The sequence below is a fragment of the Nymphaea colorata genome, chromosome 12 (assembly GCF_008831285.2).
Source record: "Nymphaea colorata isolate Beijing-Zhang1983 chromosome 12, ASM883128v2, whole genome shotgun sequence".
NCBI classification, from domain to species: domain Eukaryota; kingdom Viridiplantae; phylum Streptophyta; class Magnoliopsida; order Nymphaeales; family Nymphaeaceae; genus Nymphaea; species Nymphaea colorata.
In genome coordinates, this window is record NC_045149.1 from 14,139,294 (window position 1) to 14,157,832 (window position 18,539).

An 18,539-nucleotide genomic window follows, 5' to 3' on the forward strand; every position below is an offset into this window, starting at 1 on the left:
TTTCTTCTGGTGTTATGTTAATTTCTTTTTTTCCCAAACTAATTACTTTATTACTCTCTAGTCTCTGCTTTCAAATGAAATCATTCTGGGTGTATCTTGCAAGCAGGACATGTTCAGTGATTCATGTAAATTTGAAGTTCATTTCCTTCTTGTCAGCATTCTCCATTATGTTATTGTGTATTTCCCACATTAACTTACGACAGTCTTGTTCTTACTTGGTTTTTCTCTTTTCCAACTAGGCTGCCTATTAAGTACATGATGTGCATCCAGCATTCTAGCCGTATATTGGTGCTGTTTGTAATGTTAAATTAATCAGTGGTGATCACAATGCCTCTCTGACATAATAATACTGTGATTTGTTAGTGAGCTAAGAACAAGTTGGCTTTGTTTGAATTAAGTGGTTTTTTATTAATAGCTATCGCTACTATTATTGCTGTTATCACATTTATTCAGCAATTTGACATGATTTTGAGCCATTCAAGAATGACCCTGGCTGGAATTATACTTTATTTCATGGTACTGAAATCCATGGATCCAAATCAACCTCTTTGATCAATATAGATCCAATCCAGTAAGGGCACATGTCCTTTTTATTTTTAATTATTTTCAATATTCTAACTTTTTATTTTTTCTCTTTTACCTTTTATCATAAACAATACAATTTTTAACTTTCTCTGATTCGCAATGATTCCTGTTTGTTTCAGCTAATCATTTGAATCTTTTACTGACTGATTAGATTTAGAATAAATTTTAGCATCACTTCTTTTATTGACAACAGTTTTTGTTCCTCGTTGACTGTTTTTATTCTTCTGTCTTCTTTATGCTATTTTATTCAACTCTTTTCTTGTGTCCTGCTTCAAATCTTTTCGAAGCCTTTCTTAAGGTGCCAGGACCTTAAAGCAGGTGAGGTCATTGACTTTCTTCTGAATGAGTGTGACTTTATTGTTTAAATATCTCAGAGCATTTGACATACGTTTATTGTTGCTATTCCTTTTTCTCTTTTTATCATTAGACAAAATCATGTTCTGAAAGACTGTGCTATGGAAAGAAAAGTGTTGTGCAAGCAGATCTAGGTCTTGTGCCAAAAGATGCAAAGCTTGATAAGTATGCTATCAGCTGTATATTTATGTTTCTTCTTGTTTATCTAGTCACCTCTAGAAAGTCATTTTTCAGCTATCATCTCTGTTATCAAATTTGGGAATCAGATGCATCAGAGCAGCAGGTTTGTATTCCGAGTTCTACATGTGCCACTGGGGAGAACTGACACATGCTCAAAGCATGAAGGTGCCAGGACAAAGGAGGAGAACTAGACTCACAACTGGCAGGACATGGCCCTGACTTTCGAGCTGGAATGGGAAAGAGAACCTAGGTTGGTCTCTTCAAGCAAAAAATGCAGTTGATGTTGCCCACGCTAGCCAGGGCCAGCGACTACATACCAACCGAGGAGGGCATTCCGCCACCAGTGGACCCAAGGAATGCCCTCAACCAGTCATTACAACACTTGTCTCCTGAGGAAAGGTGAGTACGTTTCAAGCACGGCCAGTGCTTCACGTGCGGAGCCAAATGGGGGCGGCTACATGAGTGTAAGCAGCCGACGACCTGCTAGAAGAAGCCGAACCAGTGGCTCTTCCGGAGTTGCCAAAGAAAAAGGGCAGAGGTGTGATTGTTACATCTTCCATCGCACAACCAGCCTGTTAAAGGCAAACTGCGGGCAGCCCACACTCTCCATCTCCGCTTCCTGCCCGGCTGTGAGGACAACGCCTGCCAAGGAGACCCCAGCAATTGTAGTGAATGTAAAAGGATATGTCGGCACTGCTGGAGCAGTTTGGCTTCTTGAGAGTGGGTCTACTCAAGCCATCTTGAGTCAGCAGGGGGCTCACATGTGGGTCAACACAGGAGGGCCCTTTTGCGCTGCCTACAGACATTGGGAAAACAGGGTGCAGGGTCAACAGCTCCATGTAAGCCTGTTTATTCTCGTTGGATGGGGACCAGGCGTTGAACTTGACACTTAACAGCCCTCGGCTAAAGCAACTCAGCAAGGATTCTCCGACCTCCTTGAAAGAATCAGTAGGATCCTTGAGGAGGGTGGTGAAAGGGTGATCGTATATGACTTGGGAACCAACGGTCCCATCATGAATGCCTTGAGTTTTGAGAGAACCACCTCAGACCAAGGTAAGGGTCAAAGTGTGAGGCGAACAGATGGGCCAAGACTGCTGAGCTGGCGAAAGAGGATGACTACCCACAACTTAACAAACCATATCAATTTGGTTCAAGTAAGGGGAAGAGAAACAATTTCGATTTCAGCATATGCAGCCACCAAATTCTACCGGATCCATTGGAGTGCATCATGGGCTATGAAGCTGTTCAGGGTGGGATCAACCTCCTACACAAAGACCCTATAACGCTGCCCTCCCTTAGAAGCATGGAGCAGCAGCCTAAGGGGGGTTGCTGGTATGTTCCCACCCACAACCTAGGGTGGCCACACCTTTGGCAATACTGCCAAAAGAACATCTGCAGGGTGTCACCCGAGCCACAAGATTCTGTAAAGAAAATCACAACGCCAAACACTTTCCATCCGCGTGGCGATCTGCCACTAGAAGGCATCACAGTGAAGGGCATGCTCGAATAGGTTCAATTTCAATGGGCCAAACCTAGACTGATCTACTCTTGTCACAGTAGCGTAGAGAAGATCAACACCTCCATTCCCAAGGTGAAATAGCAAAGGGCCAGAACAGGCATGTGAGTCGCAAAGGGGACATCGGGAGCCTAACGACTGGGACCAGCAAGGACAACTGCGACCACGGGGGGACTACGTGAGCTGTGACAAAAATTTGGCTGAACTAGATTCCCTGCCCTCCACATGAGCAGCAAGGTACTCTTTCAGTTTCTCAGACCAGCACGCCGAGGAAAATAGCTGCACCATCCTTGGGTGTCATATCAGGTGGCCCAATCCCACCCAAGAAAATTGACTGAAGATGGCTAGCATGGGGCAAGAGCTGGAAAAAGACGGAGGCATGCCAATGTTTAGTCCTCCTACCAAAATTCTGTCAAAAGAGGACACAACCGGAGGGTGCAGGTTTCATGAAGAATGAATGAAGCTGCCCCAAACAGAATCCAACAATATTCATTTTTGGCATCATCCAGAGGAACAACGCAGCCGCAGCAAGGGCAAGATTGTAGGAAACCAAAACACAATGGCTGCGAAAGAGCTCCGTCTTCCTTGGGAAGTGCTCGCCATCACAATGACAGGTGAGACTCAAGGAGCCCAAGAGTAGGCTCCATTTTAAGAGGGGTGCATCTGATGTGACCCAACCCTTGGCCTGCCAGGATGGCGGGGCAGCGACGATAATGCTGGTGCACAGAGGCATGGCTGCGAGGCTCATCACTACCGGCCCAGGCAAGGGCAGCCTCTTGCTTCATTTGCAAAGGGCCTCTCGGTTGCTAAGGAGGTTAACATTGGGACGACATCAGGCCGGGCATCAGTTTGATGCAAGCATCCAACCACGGGCAAGCTACAGGCCTTGGGAATTCAAGAACTTCAACCAGGACGGCCGAAGTCGGCCCAGCACTCGGCTAGGTGCATCCAAGAAGAACTCAGCCTTGTTTGGTTGAGTGAAACTTGTTCAACACCAGTCCTGGTGGGACACCTTCCTATTGTGATGCGGGACACAGACAAACCATGTTGACATAGCCAAAATCTCTCCATGCGGGACACATCCTTGTGCATGGTAGGGCATGACAGTGGGACACTGCTTGACACAAGCTTCCTAGACACGGGTCTGAAACAAGTACCATGGGCGGGTTTTGGTAGTTTATAAATCCAAAGCCCGAACCAACACTTCCTTTTTGGGTTAGATCGTTGTAGTGGGTCGGGCCTACTCCTGCCGGTTTTTGGTAAGACTTGGGACGAGACGACCAAATCAGCTGCATTAATGTTCTACCGAACCGGTTCGACCAGAAGGGCGCTCGCAGGAAGGCATCAGCCTCCTGTCCCCCGACGCTTCAACTTCCGGTGGACTGCAGGAGTTTTCAGGCGATTGGACGGCAGCTGTGATGATTTCTACAGAAGAAGGTACGCCTCGGCACCCACGGTCTACCATCGCTGATCGGGTGAAATGTTCAACTGTACCAACAACACACAGCGGCTGGAAAACGGTGACTATAGGGCGTCGGACAAGCTGCGAAGGTCAGCAACAACCGGCGATCACGGAACAATGGCAATGTTCTCCGATGAATGGCAAAGAAGACCGGCAAGCTGCTGCCCTACCCTGCCCAACAGCATAAACCAACCGTCGCTGAACCGGCAGAGCTCTAATGCAGCAGAACCTACATTTGCCTCTCCTTAGGAGTCAATGCCATAATGACTGGCTGAGGGCATTCCTTGGGTCCACTGGTGGTGAAATGCCCTCCTCGGTTGGTATGCAGTCGCTGGCCGTGGCTAGTGTGGGCAACATCGACTGCATTTTCTGCTTGAAAAGACCAACATGGGTTCTCTATCCCTGCTCCAGCTCGAAACCTGGGCAGTGTCTTGCCGGGCATGAGTCTAGTTCTCCTCCTTTGTCCTGACAACTTCATGCTTTGAGCATGTCAGAGAATCCACTGCGTCACCACCCTCAAGTTATGCCCAAGGTTCAGTTCTCTCCAATCCTGGCCACATGGGAATTTTAGCCTCCTGGTCCGAGTACTCTCCCTAGGGGCATTGCATGGGCTTGACCCCCCACTGCACGTTGGCCACCATGGTCCGGTTCAACAAGGCCCGTAGTTGCTCCTCAAGGTGACTCATAGTGATATTACACTCCTTTGCCCAAGATATATATCTGGTTATCGAGGTCGAGTTGGAGCTGTCCCCTCGGCATGTGGCCAGAGTTTCCCTTTGGTCTCATTGTCCATCAACAGAGCACGTGTAGTGGAGCTCCCTGTTTCCGGCTGATCAGCCAAGAAAGGTCCGCAGACAAGGGATTGTCTAGATTGCCAAACCTCACCATGCTGCTCCCTGTCATGGCTTTCCACCGCAACAGAGCAACATCAAGTGGCAACAGAGCAAGATCAAATGGCACTAGCCAGGCTAGGTTAGTTCAGAATTGAGGCATGTTGTGGCCGTGATTTAGAGATCGCCCAGGCCTAACAGATCAAAACAGGAACTGGGTAAGTTTCTAAAGCATCAAGAGACTCAACATTCAGAACCCTGGATGATGCTTGGAGATTTACTGCTTTCCCGATAGTCAGGCTGAGGTCAGGCATATCCTTAGTATTTTGTACCTAGAGACACATCTAGAGTAATAAACTCTGACCCACTTTAATTTGAAGGTCTTAAGTATGATCCAGCCAGGTCCGCAAGGCTCCTGTTGAAGCAACATGTGCTATTTGACCCAAGTCCATAGCTGGCTGGACTACTAGGCTAGGTAAAAATGATCAGTCCGAGTTCCGACTGGTCCGAAAAAGACAAGTTTGACATGTTAAAGAGAAAAAATTGAATAAACATGTTTATTGACAATAGATGTTCCAACAAAGGCTGCATGAGATTAGATAAGAGGGGCAGTATCAGGCCAATTACAAGAAGGTTGGCAAATGGATAGATACACGAAGAAATATTGGATTCTTCCAATGTGCAGGCAATCGAAGTTGGATCTCACAAGAAAAGAGTAAAAAAAAAAGAGTAAAACAAAACCAAACAATGCCAATGAAGGCATGCAATAAAGATTTGTATCTGAAGGTGTAAGCTTTATAAATTACCAAATAATAAATGTAAAATAATATATATTTTCTCATAGCAGAGCTTGCTCTTGAGTATGATGCTTTACAAACTTAGTCTACCTTATTAATACTAAATGCAAACAACTATCTGCTTGCCCAAGATGAACGAAATTTTTCAAAAAACACACCAAAGAATGGCAGCATTTAGCAAAACATGTTGTTTTGACCATCTAAAATAAACACAACAAAGAACGTAATAAATTTGTTTTCAAATAAATTATCTTTTTTTGGCAAAAAAATTAGCATTGTTTTACTCTCAAAATGGGTTTCAGCCTGCCACCCTTTTCCATGGATTGAAGGTGAAGCTAGAAGTGCCGCAATATGGTAGTACTATGACCAAACCATGGATTGCTGCAGACAAATGGCTCATGTGAGGCCCATCCTTGAAGATATACAATACAACCTGATGCACGGGCTAACAGGTAGAAGAAAGTTAGTTGAGCTTCCCCTCCCTTAGTCAAGCAAGCTAATAATTGAGATCAAAATATGTCTCAAATCATTACACCCCATCCCTAATGCCATTAAGAGTTTCTTTTGTGAACCAGAATACAAGGGGTATGGGTACTTAAGAGAGAGAGAGAGTGTGTGTGTATATATATATATATATATAGACACAATATTTCTTGGCCTTCTCTCTCTCTCTCTCTCTCTCTCTCTCTCTTTGTACATAGTTGCAGCAGGTCTCCCCCTTTCTTTAATTTCTAGTTGCTGATTCTATAAGGATAGTTCCATCAATGGCAATAAGAAGTTTAACGTACCCACTGCTTAACTTGGACTGCAGTGAGCCCATTTTCTCTGGGGTGGCAAAATCCATTGCTTTGCAGACCGAGCTAGTATTTAAATCTGCAACCTCACCTCCAGAAACCATTACAGCACAGAAACAGTTCCTTCAGCATCACAGGTCTGTGCACCTTCAGCATCACTTCGCATCAACACACTCATTAATAAAGATGCAAAAGGATCGCATCAACTTTTAGAGATGTGACCTCTGATCAAGTGAACATCCAATTCTACATGTTTGCTGCCCCTCGTCATGACACTAAGGATTGTTTTGTCCTCAATAATATCATCCAAGATTTCATCAACAAAGATCTCAAAGTTGATGATGATAGCATTTCTGAGATATTGAGGAATCCATTCCTTGATTATGAAAAGGCAGCATTCGCCACAATTGCAGTGGCCAGTTTGCTCCCATATCAGCAGGAGTACATCCGACCTTGTGACGGAAACAAGTCACACCAAGTTATGGTGACTAATTGGGGTAAGCAACCTTTAGACTTCATTAGTATGATGAACAACAAGATAGAATGTTCATCCAAAACTTTACCGTAATTTCAAAAACTTTTTTCTTATGAGTTGGTGATAATGAGTTGTTAGATGACTCCCCAAACAAGGATCTATGTTATTCCGATGATGTCATCATTTTGGAAGAAAGTCTTATTGAGGGAGACTGGATTCAAGCCTCCAAAAACCAGTCAATCATTTATACAGAAAAGATCTTTTAAAATGAGGATAATACTATAAAGAGGCTCTCTATATTGCCATCCAAGTTAATGATATGACTGTGCCACATGGATTGATCATTGGAGGAAGTGACTTAAATATTTATCTTGTTTTCACAGCCAAGGCTTTCGGCTTCCGTGAAGACAAATATCACCCTGATCAAACCAAAATATATGGATATGATGGTTGAAGAATGAATAGCAAAGGAACCCTCATGATGGACGTGATCATCGAATGCACCAGTCACTCTATTTTATTTCATGTGGTGAATGTACCCCATCATACAAGTTGCTCCTGGGGCGGTGTTGTATCCATGAAGTATCAGATATCTGATACACTCTTCACCAATGACTTAAATAGAATTTTAGCCCATCTGTCATCACCGTATGTGTAGAGGACCTGATTGAGAGGTTGATACAGCCAATACTCCCTAGACCAATTAACTCATGGACATACTCAACATAAGGACAAGAAAGAAGCACCTTAGAAAAAAGGATGCGAAGCATGGAGGTAGGTAAATCATCCAAAGTAACTATATTGTCTCAAACAGTCATCTAAACATCAAGAACATCCCTTATATGCTCATTTTGAGAAGAACCCAAAGGGAATCCAGTTGCTTTGAAAGGTGGCTATCGTCCATTCACTGGCCTTTAGAAGATGACTTTGAGGGTCTTCTGGAAGAATCTCAGCTTCTCCTGGAGCACCTCGAGATCATCTTTGGCATTCAAGATGAGGTCCACCTTTTCTTTCAACAAGCTTGTTAAAGAAATAGGTGTTTGCACAAGGTGTCAATTACTGTTGTCATCTCTATTTTTTCTTGGTAAAAGAAAGATCTAGCAGAGGAAGAGAACTAGAAATCTGAAAATGGAAGGATAGGAGGACGAAGGAAGGCCAAACAAATTTAGGTCCACCACTGCAATTGGAATTAGTGGAGAGTAAATAACCTGCCCACTACTTAAATTGGGGAGTGGTTGCCCATTTGTGCTGTACAGGCTATCAAGGTCCATCATTGGTGCTAAATAAATCCGAAAAAAGTTTCGACACATGATTTTGCAAAGAAAAAAGGACCCAAAATTTTGTTTAGCTCATTCAAGTTTCGTGATCTGGCCATTGACTAGAAGTACAACTTGTTCGTACCTTGAGGGAAGGCCATCGACCTTGCCAAACTCAAGGCTAGTCATCCCAATTGTGAAGAGTGTTTCATATTTAGACTTAGGTTCAGGACGTCTGCGACTCATACTAAACCAGTTCAGCTGCTGTCTCTTTCAACAAACTCTGTTTGACAGAACTATGAGCTCAGAATGGGATGTGAAACGTCTCTATAACTAAAGCAACAGAGCAGAGCATGATCAAGTGGCACTAGCCACACAAGGTTGGCTCAGACCAATTATGAGCAAGAGCTATGTTTTGTTTATAGTCTTTTGGCCATTTCCTTAACTTAATATATGTTTCTCATTAAATTACTCTTCGGATCATATCTATGAGGTTATATTGTCCAAAAAATATTTTAATACTTAATTTTAATAGGTCTAGTTTTTGTCTCTTACTCAAGTGGTCTGCTTTTCACCAACTTTCCTTTCTTTTTATATATATATATATAGAAAGAGAGAGAGTGACAGCAGCAGTGCACTCAGATCTGTTCATAGAATGGATCAAGAATGCAGGTTCACACGGATCGGATTTTAAATGGATCCAAGATCCAATTAGCTAGGAAGCTCTATTCAAATGAACGGGTAGTTTATTTGGAGCGGCTGAAGATGATAATTAATTGGAAACCCTAAATTCATTTTTCTTTCATTTGTACATGTTTCTTCTTTTAAGTTCATTTTTTGTTGTTGTTCTTCACTAGATTTGTAGTTTTCCTCAAGGAATAGAGCTTATACTTTAATTACTGCTTGGAAGAGAGAGAGAGAGAGAGAGAGAAAGTGGCCTTTTGTTTTATCAACAAATCTTTCTGTTTGTTTACGGTTCCAAAGTTCAGTCGCTGAAGATTTGATATTTTATGCTTATTTTTGGTTCTGAAATGTCTAAGGTGGTGGCTTAGTGGTTCAGTTTTTTTCTTTTACTTGTTTTATATTCAATGGAAACCTGATGAACACTACCAAAAAAAAAACAATAGTTTTACCATGGGAGGAATGCATCAGTAAAAATTCCAAAGCCGTCAGTATATGTTGTAGCCACAATTTAATGAGCACCATAATTCAAAGGTTGAACTTTCCTTTGTTTTTAGGGCCTCTACACTTCAGTAAGTTAAAAAGGTACAGAAGGTTCATGTAACAAGATACAACAAACTATTATAACAATTGATATATACTTACACTTTACCTTTTATACTCTTCACCTTATAAAAGCAATTGACAATGCCTCATCATTGATGGTACCAAATACATCATTTTTGAAGTAGAAAATCAATTTCTCTATGTTCCAATAACCTTTCTTAACCTTTGAGAGGAGACAATCTGTTCTTGTACATTGCTGGAAATGCAAAAAAGAACATCGTGTCTGGTGTGTCTTTACTGAGCAGGAAAGTATTAACCAATATCAAATTGGAGGCAGACTCAGGAATGTTTTGTTGCAAGAGCCAAACTATAGTTTCAAAATTTCAATAAGTGCCAAAATAGAATTTTTTTAAATTTTCACTTACTTAAGCTAATTTTTTTGAAGGATACATATAAATTTTTGCATTTTTTGAACCAAGGAGTTGGGGGGGGGGGGTGTGGTGAGGGTCCTCCCCAGCACCAAGCCCATTTTCTTTTATTAAACACAGGAACACCCACACCCTAGAATCTTCATTCCATTCCATCACACACAGGGGTGGAGGGAAGGGGGAGCCGGCATGAACCTTGGCCACCCCCCCCTTCAGATTTTAAAAACTTTAAAAATTTGTATGTAAATCTAAAAAAATTAGTTAAATATATATAAAAAATTAAAAATTTCTATTTTGGCTCCTGTTAAAATTTTGGAACTATAGTTAACCTATGCAACAAAAAAATTCTGGCTCTGCCCCTGATCACACATGCCTCATAACTAGAATGGTGACAACGGTCCCCATTCCAGTGATTCCTTGACACAATTTTCTGGAAGCAAGTTACCAGTTAAAGTTTCCTATAAGATCAAACTATAATAGGTCAAATTATTCGATGGTACAGACTTTTAATCAACACCATCCTTTTATGTACCCACTGCGCGTGGTCTCCCCTTTGCACCTTTTCCTTCTCATCCTCTCTCTTCATGACTTTATCGACAGTATTTTTCCTCTCTCATTTGTCTTCTCCTGATTTCTTTGTTGCCATCATCGAAGTTACCAGTAAGAGGGAGTCGGGAATTTTTCATGAGGGTCGAATTATGGTTTCAAACTAACAACAACAAAAATATAATTTTTCAAACTTGTTACATAACATATATGAATTTGTGTAAAATTTTATATGTAAAATTTTACTTTTATTTATTTTTTTAGGTCTAGATACCATTGATTGGGGATCAGAAAATCAGGGAGGACGAGTTCAGCTTGGACTCATTAAAAAATTGGCAATGCTCTACCTTGAGTTTCAACCAAGTGAATGGAATGGAAGAATCCAAAGGAAATTTGAAGATATTCCTTGTGTCGAGTTCCAGACATGGATGCGAGTTCTAGATCTTTTCGTTTTTTTTTTTGGCTTCCCTCCTTTATTGCCTTCTCCAATAAGGGGCAGAGCCAGAATTTTTTCATGAGGTGGGTGGAATTAAGGTTTCTAAAGTTTAACAAGGGCCAAAATATTATATTTCAAATTTTTTATACAGAACAAGTGAAATTTTCTAAAATTTACATATAATTTTTTTTTTAATTTTTTAAAGTGGGGCCAGGGCCCATGTGGGCCTTACCTTGGCAACATCCCTATCTCCAATCATCTAAAGGCTCTTCATTTCTTTGCCATCTTGTTCATTGATTTGATTCTCATGTGGAATTTTTTGGAATAAGTTTTTGTGTTTCTTTCATAAATTTTTATTTCTGTATTTCTTTACTCCTATCAATGGCTTTTGTGATTGCACTTGGATTTGATGTTCCTTTTCCTGGTTGAAAAATTGATTTTTACTTCGACCTCTTGAGTTTATGTTGATTGATTATTACAATAGGAAGAAAACAGATCAGATGGAGAAAGAGCCAATGGATGGAAGCAACTATGTCCTTCCTCTGTTCTTCTCTATCTCAATGTATAAAAACAAAATTCAAAATTAGCATACAAATTCAAGAGATCGCAATGGATAAAAGCTTGATGTGTTAAAAGACCATGATTTTACTTCTTAGAAACGTGTTTAAAAATGTGACCTTCTTTAACAACAAAAATTGGGTTAAACATACCTATGAGTTATTGTTCACACCTCACTTTCACGGTGTGGAATGTGAAGTTTGTGCACGAATCAGCAAAAAATCAAGTTTTGCTTGAAAATAGATTTTAAGAGAAAGTGACCCATCCCTTCCACCATTAACAGCTGTAATTAATCGAAGGTCTGAGTTTTCTCAAGCTTGACAAGTTATTTTTTTTATACAATGTGTGAGGATTGGAATTCGGATTTTTAAAGTTTATTTAAACAAAGACTTGGATTTGATCGAAAATGTTTCCGTATTACAAAATTTTGAAGATTGGGAGTTCATCCTTGGAAAGGATTTTTTGAATTAATCATGGATTTTAGCAATTGGACCTTGAGTTGATCCCAAAAATTGTAATTTAGAATTGGAAATTGAGAATCAGAATATTGGATTTTGATACAAATTGGGGATTGGGTAATTGAAGCTTTGTTTTTGAAACAAGGATCTTGGAATTGAAAATTGAAAGTTTGGGCTAGACTTTAGAACTTGAAAGATAGTTTGGATTTTGGGATTTGAAATTTGACTTGAAAATTCTTGGAATCCTTGGAACTGAATTCAGTTTTGAAGCCAAAATTGAATTTGGAAAAATTGGATTGGAGAGTTGAATTCTAGTTGAAATTTTCGAGAATCGAATCTTTGAGATTGAAATTTTGGGTTTGGAATGGTTGGAACTCGATCAATTCAGAATTTTTGAAAGCATTTTTGGGTTTAAGATTTTGATATTTGAATCAAGTTTTGGTATTTTGAGAGATTTGATTTTATTTGGTTGGTTTTGATCATGAAATGAGATTAAAAAATTGGAAATTGGCAGTCCAAGTCCAGTTTTGGGAGAATTTTCTTTATTGAAAAATTTGGAATTTTTATTTTTATTTTTTTGGAATTTTAGTCAAGCTTATGAAAATTTGCTTGAGATTTTTGGATTTGAAAATTAGTTTGATTTTGAGAAAAATCCAATGGAATCGTTTTGAAATTGATTATGAAAGTCTAGGTTTTATAACCATGTTGAAAATTTGGTGCTTCTGTGTCAAAATAAGTGAGGTGCTCAAGTTTGTGTGGCAATATGACATAATCATGAAAGCTACTCCAACTTGATTCACTTAGATTTTGGTGAATTTGAGTAGGTGCATTCATGTTGTGAGTGCATGTATGCATGAAATGTGTATATTCATGCTTCGCTCTATTTCTCTCCATGCATAATTAAATTTAATCCCACATAGGCACAAGTCCATCTTGGAGGTGAAAAACATAAGACTGTTCCCCAAGCACATCCTTGATGTGGAGGAGGACATAAGCTTAGGTTTTTACTAGATGGTAGGCAAAAATTCATTTGATAGGCTGATTTCAACTCATTTTTTACTAGATGGTAGGCAAAAGGAATTAATTTGTTTGAAAATTTGGAGAATTTGGGCCTTGACAAATTTTCTCTTTGGGTAGCAATATCACTTTTGTGAATTCCCTTAGGAAGAAACGTTTTGAAAAGATGATTCTTGAATTTTGATTTTGGAAATAGCTTGATATATATTGATTTCTGAAAATAGCATTATTTTTGGAGATGATTGTATTTTTGGAAATAAGTATTCCCAAATGGGTTTTGTAAAACATTGAATTTCTTTTGTGGTTTTGATCTTGATCAAAGTCTGAGGATTTCCTTTTGAAACCCAAGAAGATTATATATTTTTATTAATTGCTGATTTTCAAATTCACGAGGATTTCTGAAAATTTCACAAACGAAAAGGTTAAAACGGGCACATTGCAATTGGTATACTCCAGTTACAATATAGACCGCACTCATAAACTGAGTGGATCAGATTCTTCGGGGAAACGATTTGATGAGATAATGAAGTCTGATTTGTTGCTCATCCAACCAGTAAGGAAACCATTCAGGCTTCATTCGTCTTTTTTTTCTTTGCATACATCATTAAAACATTCAATCACATAGAAGAAGGAACAACATTTTCTTCCAAGCCAGTGTTATTCTCATTCCGATGTTTGAATAGGCTATTTCCCAACTTTCAGGAATAGTAAGAATAACCAATTCAATGAATCTCTGGGTTTCCCGAAGCTCCTTTTGCCCGTTGAATATATTCGTTTAGTTATTGTTTGTTTTGGTTTGCCCTAGCTAGCTCCCTCTGGTTTAGGTGGGCAGCCTGGCAAATAAACATCGACGGGGATTAACTTATCGACTCCTCAACCAGGTCACCATGAGTGGGACTCCGACCATAGCATAATCGACAGATCCAAGATGCACTTCGGCAAGTGAAGGGAGTTCGAATATATATTGGTGATTTAGATCAGGAAAATCGTACGGATTTTATGAAACCATGTGCTATGGCTCGAATCCGTAGTCCAAAATTTAGTTTGGATTTGTTGTGAGAATCGTGATGCACATATGCTTTTAATATGTATATTTTTTTTCGTGGTGACCCAACGGACAGCTTTTAAATCAGGCTGCTTAGGGTCTGATTTGTAGTGTCAAGCGACTAGAAATTTGGCATGCAAGTGGCCGATCTAGCTGATTATTGCAAAATAGTAATTGAGTGTTTGACTTTGGCTTGATAGAGGATGATGATCGCCCCACCATGGCTGCTATGAGTCACTGGCCATGGTGAAAGTGGGTTGATCTTCCCCTGCAGGCAGCCCCTTAATGGCTGCTCGTTAAAACCCATTGTTTATTTTTTCGTTGAATACAATGAGCCGCCCAATTAAATCTATTGAAATCATATGCAAGGTAGGTTGAAATCTAACCATGTGTCGATGGGAGGATTGAGGCTAGCATGGACTGGCATTGTGCCTAGAACTGGGCAGAATAGGGGAGGCCAGGCTGGGCTTGACTTGAAGGTGGGGAGTAGGTGGACGCCAAGCAAATGATGCTTTGGGCAGGGGACATCTTGGGCAGGGGTCGCCTTGGGCAGGGGCCTGCCTTGAGCTGGGGATGCCTTGGGCAACAGCACAGCTAGCACTACAAAAAACCTAAGCATTACTGACAGCCACCGAATGTCAGTGAAAATAGAATGCATGTCAGCAATGGTTTTACCAACATTTCATTCTTTTGTTGATGAAGGGAGTGTCAGTAAACATCATCGTCGACACACTGGATAGAAGAGTCTAGTGTAAGGTATCACCAGCATGAACTAAACAAAGGTAAATACTGGTTATTACCAACATCCTGTCACGTCGGGAATAATCTATTATTTCCAAGATTCTAGTGGCCTTGGGTAAATTTCTATCGACAGCAAGACTGTCCATCGGTAAAATATAACTTTCCACTCATTTAAACAATTCGACGAAAACGCTTGGTGGGTGGCTAAAAAGGAAGGTGATGGAAAACATTCTAGGCAGGTGATGTAAAACATTCTAACATCCAAAAAAGCATTCAAATGACAACCTATGAAAATAATATTCTACGAATAATTATATGTGAATTTAAATTAGACGTGGTCTAAATTTGAGGCAAAAATCCGGCAACAATGCGCTGTAATCCAGCAATAACAAAAATTAGAGTAAAATTTAGGGTTTTGTAATTGTGTAGGCATTTTATACAATTAATTATCAAATTGAAGGTACTAAGGTCAACAAACATTCTTCCAAAATTTCACATTCGCTAACATCCTAGGCCAACTCAAGCGAAAGAAGCCTCACGGCCCTACAATTAAGCCATTCCAAGAGTGCACTACTATGTGTTTTCTGCAGCTGTACAAACAACTCAAATTGTGTTGCTTCCATTGGCTGCTTGCCAGATCCATGCCAAAGCAGTCCTTTCCAACAAGCATCTCTCAATCGCCCGCAACTTGGCTTAATTGTGCACTTAACCGGTACAGTGAAACCTCCCTGGCTTGCTGTTACAATCATGGAGAACCTCTCCATGATCCAGCATGGGCAAAATTTAAACAAGAACACTTGCAAAGTGATCTCGGGACATTCATCATCTTTTGGCTATGTGGGAACCCTTTATAGTCCAATGGCCCTTCTTCATTGCCTACAACAAGCTCAACAGTCTGCACTCATCTATGGACCTCATGGCCTTACATGTTGGCAGCTTCAACTACCACCAGCAAGGCATACGAGATTGAAGTGATGGTCAAAGCCCCGTTTGAGCATCCTTCATGTGTCTTTGCACCTCGCTCTAGCCAAGGAAATCACTAGTTGCTGACTAGCATGAAGATATTATTCGCAACCTCATGATATTGGCAGGCCTTCTTCTGTGGATTATGCAAGAAGACGTACACTGTTAGGTCCTGGACAGCACGATACTTGGGACTTGGATGGTGAGAGGCCCACTCATTGGGCCTTGAGAACAAGTACTATTTTAAAGGGAGTGGGTTGATGTCGTCCCCGCTTGACCTGCATCTGTCACTATGCCCTTTGTAATGACAAATCTTCAACTTCTCAAGGTCATCTGGAAGTTGCAAAGCCTCCAAAACACCACTTTGTTCCGAAGCACTAGTGACTTTGTCATCACCTTTGTGCCTGAAAGTGTAATTCCAAACTGATTAGACCAAGTTTCTCCTTAAGAAATTGTGCTTTTTCTGCATCGGTTGCTTTTAATGTTGCCCCCAAACCTTCTATTGACAACTTCCCTTTTAGTTTATTCAAGCCTCGTAGTTCTCTAATATTGCATCCCCTTGTGTTTGTGCTACATCACATACAAGAAACTCTTTTAAGGTCCATAAATTGCTAAGCTTGCCCAAGCCTTCAGCTATAAAACTCAGACACCAAGTACTTTCCAGCCTGAGATACATTAAGTTCCAGTGTTCAAACATTTCCTTGGGTCACTCAATAATATTACTATTATTCAAATTCAACATCTCCAAGTTACAAAGTTTGCCAATTGAACTAGGCAACCGTCTAACTCTAGAATAGCTTAAGTCCAGATACTTTAAAAGTGCAAGATCTCCAATGGAATTTGGAAGCTCATGGATCCCACAGCCCTTCAATGACTACACCCTCAGCCAATTTACATTGATAATGCATGCAATATTAACCAAATGCCAATCAGCCAATAATGTCCGCAACTTATTTGCTGCTCCTGAGGCACCATGCATGAGCAGTTCTGGATAGTCTATGCTGAGCAGAGATAGATGTCGAGTGTGCTCAGTAGCAGAAGCATGACTATATTCCTCTCGACCTATATGTAAGGCAAGATCATGCAAAATATCATGTAGTTTCAGTTGCTTTTTTTTTTCAGTTTCTTCAATAAACATTGCTTTATCAAATCATTAATACATTGATTTGCAGTCAGTTTGGCATCAATCCCTTCGTTTTCCTCAATTAATCCATGAGCCAACCATTGCATGACCAGTTCATCCCTTCCTATCACATAATCCTTTGGATAAATGCTGCAATATACAAAACAATTCCTCAAATAATGTGGCAAGTTATCGTAGCTCAATATGAGACCAGGAACAATGTCACCACATCCAAAGGATGATGATGAGGCAGACATGTTCCATTCCAAAATCCCACTATCTGCAATGACCTCCCAATCCTCTTTTTCCATACTTCTTGACTATCTTCTTTTCAATAACTTTTTGCAGGAGTTGTCTTGCCAATCCCGCCTTGACCTGTCATGGAGATAATAGGAATACCTACATGTCTATCCAGCGCACTACTCAGCGTAGCTCCGTCAAACAAGAGCTTTTCGATTATGGCATTCTTATCACCCTCCCTGCCTATGGGTGGTTGTACACCACTAACAGGACCTTCACCACTCACTTTTGGTGTTGTTTTGATCGTACCTAAATCCACCATTTCCCTATCATTATTTATTTCATCAAGCCTTTGGTTGATTTTCTTGATTTCATTACCAAGCTGGTAGGGAAAAGAAACATGTTCTTTAAAGCACATGTATAGAGTATTCCAAGGCTTTCGTACCTTTCTATTTAATGCCGAATCCTTCTCCCTTTTGCTAAGCCCAATGTCCAGGGCATCGTAAAAGGCATCCTTGAGCTCACTCTCGATCTTTGTCGCGGTCATTGCTGAAAAGGGGCTTGCTGTCTACCTCCTCGATTGCCTTCTGAAAGCGTTCCAGCTTCCTGAGATCATCTTTTGCATTCAAAATGACCTTCACCTTCTCTTCCAACAAAATGGTTACAGCCCCCAACAAATGAGAAGTAGCTGTTTCTGCAAGTGCATTGATTACTTTTGCCATCTCATCCGTTTCTTAGCAGATGGAAGAGCAGAGAAAGAGAAGCAATTCTTACCCAATGGGAGGGAAGGACGCCAAATAAAGATCAAACTGAAAATGAGGAACCATTCAATTTCTGATCTCTGAAATAGGCCGAGGAAAATGGAGATGCTGACAACTCGAGCAACCCTCCCTGTGCTGACCCTTGCTTCAGAATTCGGGCTGGCTAATATTATTTGAGAATTAACGTAGAAAGCATGACTTATAAAAATTATATAAACATATATAGTTACTGAATTTATAACTAGGTGTGGTTGTGCACCTTTGAATCCAATGGAAAGTCCATATGGTCTAATCACAACAAACATAATTTAAAAAAAAACGTGTTAAAAGCGTGAAAAATATATCAGTGTCTTATGGCTGGGCCGAGTACTCGACGGAACTCCGTACTGAATCTGATTGACTTCCAATTTGGTCCCAAAAAACCAGTTTATCTGATAACCTAACAGGTCGGTCTGAGTCGATTTGATGGGGTTCGGCTCTCGGTTTGGTATGTTATTTAATATAATTTTATTTGAATAATAATAAATAATTTATTATTAAAAATATATTTTATATTAAAAAAATTATTTTACATTTAAAAAATATTTTTTTTATTTTAATCGAACGAATACAAATTTGAGTTCTGGATATGAATTTGGGTTTTGGTCTCGATCAGCCTAACATAAAATGGCAAAAAGATTGTTTCTTTGAGAAAACATGAAGCATGAAAAAGCAAATGGCGTTTTGCATGTTTTTAAGTGTTTTTTG

At 40.3% G+C, this 18,539-nt stretch overlaps 1 long non-coding RNA gene across 5 annotated transcripts in view; it reads right to left on the reverse strand.

Annotated features, from left to right (window-relative positions):
- The window catches only part of LOC116265132 (uncharacterized), a 34,894-nt gene extending 16,978 nt beyond the window's left edge, over nucleotides 1-17,916 (reverse strand). For 4 of the 5 annotated variants that reach the window (XR_004174993.2, XR_004174990.2, XR_007574830.1 and 1 more), the window contains exon 1: nucleotides 17,477-17,916. This is a non-coding gene — a long non-coding RNA (uncharacterized LOC116265132). The remainder of the gene's footprint in view (nucleotides 1-17,476) is intronic. The other variant, XR_007574829.1, reaches the window with a different exon arrangement.
- Nucleotides 17,917-18,539: the final 623 nt, after the last annotated feature.